The sequence below is a fragment of the Pleurodeles waltl genome, chromosome 8, assembly GCF_031143425.1.
Source record: "Pleurodeles waltl isolate 20211129_DDA chromosome 8, aPleWal1.hap1.20221129, whole genome shotgun sequence".
NCBI classification, from domain to species: Eukaryota; Metazoa; Chordata; class Amphibia; order Caudata; family Salamandridae; genus Pleurodeles; species Pleurodeles waltl.
The window spans coordinates 50,779,932-50,783,679 of NC_090447.1; positions in this window are offsets into that span (position 1 = coordinate 50,779,932).

Below are 3,748 nucleotides of genomic sequence, written 5' to 3' on the forward strand. Positions count from 1 at the left end.
TTTACCAATTTACCTTTACTGGGGTAACGTATTGTTAGAGCGCCATTAGAAGAGGGGGTCGACCTTGTAGAGATGAGAGGCTACTTAGCCCTCCAGCATGTCGTACATATTTCAGCAGCAACTGTTCATGTGCAGTAAGGGGTAGAAGAAGGGACTCTTCTTAAATTATTATTAAAGTAAGCAAGCGAAAGGTCGATTTATAGGTCTGCTCTAAGCAAGCAGTAGTGGTCTTACAAGCCTTGTGAAATGAAAAAAAAAAGAAATAAATATTACATACGTATTCAGTTATATAGCGAAGCTTCGGGTCATCACTCTCCATACATTGGTCTGTTCAACTCCATCAACACTTTGTTTCTGCCCCCCACGTCACTGAGCATGGGACAGCTAGTCAGCCCGCTTCAGCTACCGGATTTCTTGCACTGTGAGTGGCGGTATTTTGCAGGATCACATGGCCACATTGCCTTTAAAAGAAGTGCAAGACACTTCACGTTGCAATGCTATTTTCTTTCTAGCCTGTATCTTTTATGTTTTAGTCATCCTTGTGTGTTTAAACTATGTCTTCAGGCCACAGTACCTGAAAGCCAATAGTACACCTACCTGCACGATGCGAAGCATCTATATTACTCTATCAAAAGTATATGAGACAATTATTTTTTTATTTTACAATTTTATTTCAAGCAGATGGCCCTCAAGGTTACGTGGCAGTATATGTGCTTTTAGCTCTTCTTTTTAGTTTTGTGGCATATGCTTCCAATAAAAATGAAACAGAAAAATATAGCCATTGCACCACTTTGCCAAGGCTGGACAGACCTCTTGGCTTTGCCAGCATCTGCACTTTTAAATACTGGAAATTGCATTCCCCATTTTAGGGACACATCCTGGCATTTCTAGAATGGGCTGTATTGTATTGTCACTTTTTTTTAACACACCAACGGCGCAGGCTGCAGGCCCAAATCTACAAGGCCACAAAAAGCCACTTTGCACACCTTTTCATGGCCTTGTAGATCTGGAGCAAGACAATGCAGTACAAGTCGCTGCGTTGCCTTACTCTGCATCAAGGAGGCATTCCATGGGCGTTGCGGTGGCTGTTCCCACGCAACACCCATGGATTTTGAAGCATTCTCAGATTTACATTCTCGGAGCCTGCCTAAATGAGTTGGGAATGTTCTCGGCGCCATAGTGTGCGTGGTTAGGGTCTTTGTGCTTACCTAAGCTTATGCATTTTGCAGGTGGTTGTGAAAAGTTTGTGTGTATTTAGGCCAAATTAAGTGTTGTTTAGCAGGAGTAGGCGTACTCCACAGTATGAAAGTAGGGAAGTTGGCGTACTTCATGTGAATGTAGCGCTTGTTGCTCAAAATTATCCACGTGGTTGGTTGTCGTGTACAGACCTGTTGAGGTCTAAGACTCCGGAGTATGATGATAAATGTAGTTTATGTTGTAATCTGTGCGGTTTAATAGGTCAATCGGGCGTGGTTGACAAGTCGAGTTTGAGTCATAGCGTGTGTATGAAACCTTCGATGGAGATTTGACAAATTCTAAAGTGCACTAGAAGGAGTCATTGACAAGTTGAGAGTAGAATTTGCGGGTCGAATTCTGCTTGCGTATGCGGGAACTGAGAAGGAGAGAGTAGCGGCCGAGGCTTCAAGTGAAATCTCTGTAAAGTTCTGAAGCTAATGTGTTACCTTTCCTGTAGTAAACCGACAGATTTGTGTTGTCATTTTAAGGTGCTCGCAATAATTTTGCATTAGTTTGTGTGAGTTGTAGGGATCAATGAAGAGTGGACAAGCCGCAAGACTTTGTCAGCTGCTGTGTGTGTGTGAGTGTGACGTCAGTGGTGCCGCGCTGAGATAGGTTGGATGTCGAGAGGGGTCACGCACGGATTGGCTTCCGTCCGTGAGAGGCAATAGATTGAGAAAGGGCAGGTGAAGAGTGTCCTGGGAACTAAGCCATTTCTGATTAAATACGAAATAAAAGAAGGGTGTTTAGCGTTTCCAGAGCATGGGACGTTTAATCCAAAGGTACTAGAAAATCTGAGGTGGATGTTAAGTACACAGAAGCCACCTCCGAGACCGGCACAATACGAGGCTTTAGCGATTTGGGACTTAATGGCTCTTAGACACAGACAAGAAAGGTTTCAGAGAAGGCTGAGAAGGGCAGAAAAATCCTATGCAGAAGCTAGGTGGGACAACAAGAGCAAAATGTGGAGAAGGGGAATCGTAGATGGGTTGAAGTTATTCCCAGCAATAACCCAGGGAGAAGAGACACAGGGAAAGAAAGCCTCCTGTAAAACCGACAAAGATTCAGGCAAAACTAAAGAAAATAAAAGGTCCTGGGAAGAGGAAGATGATTCAGATGATGAGGAATTTATGGATAGATTGTTACATGATCGTCCGCCACCGTATGCGGTGAGCGACAGCACTCCAAGCACTAGCTTGGATCCTGGGAACCAGACGCAGGAGAAGGGAGTTACTGATACTGGACAGACTAGCGATACAGATTTGATACAGAATGGTGTCAGTGTACCCACTGCACCAGACTTGCCGATACAGTTGCAGCCTCCACCGCAGATAAAGAGAATTTACCCTGATGTTCCAGTGCTTGAGACTACTACGAACTTGATAGTGCCGCCAGACCCGATATACACAAAGCCAAAGTTAATACAGATTGAATCGACCCCGAAACTAATGTCTCAACCGCCACAGTTGATACCAGGGTATAACCATGTAGCGGGACCACCGTTAGTACCTGTACCGGGTACACTGGAGCAGACCTATGGTGTTGCGGCTCCAAGAAGTCTGGGTTCAGGTCAGACACCTGCCGCTATATCGTTACCTATTACTGTTGGTCCCCCAGTGCCATTGTATGCACAAGATAAAACAGGGATGTGTGATCAGGGAGTTATGACTCAGGAAGCGATAAGAGGAGGGCCTATGAGAACTCCACAGATAATGGCCCCGGGAGAGCAAGTAAATGAGCCACCGAGACCCTTGATGGACCTTAGTCCAGTAGGGGCACCTCTCGAAGCGATGCGTCAAGCAGGGTTGGGAGTTTTAACTCCCCAAACCATGAGTACAAATACTTCAGACTCTCCAATGATACATGCAGGGAACATTTCACTGCAGGGTTTTACAGTACAACAGTTAAATGAGTGGTTAGAGAAAACTTGTACCTCACAAAAGACTACAGTGACCACAGTTGAACCTGAGAAAGAAAAACAAGACGAATACTTGAATTTTGTACAACTAGGGGCAGAAGCTGCAGAGTTAGTGGAAGGAACAATGGGAGTAAATAGATTGGAATCATACACTGAGGCAGAATTGAGGTACTTATGTCCCAAGATTACCAAAGAGGTAGGCAAAGTACATCAGAGATTAGCGAATTTGGCAGACAAATACAATATCGATATCGGAAATACTAAACATTTGAAAATAAGTTACAGATTAGATTTTGACTCCAAAGATTTTGAACACATGAGATCTGCAGGCATGAAGGCACATCTGAGAGAACTGTTGCAAAGTGCACAAATTTGGGGTGCATTGGAGAAATGGGAAGGCCGGTGGGCGAAGAAAAGAGATAAGGGAAAGGGAGATAGTCCAGGGTCCAATGAAGTTAGGACCTCATCTAATCTGGATTCAGTAAAAATCTTACCTATGAGAGAGACAGCTGGTGATGTTTTAGTGCATGTGCCATGGACTAGAGGAGACATTTTATCCTTTACGAATGATTATCCTAGGCTAAGAGAGAAGCC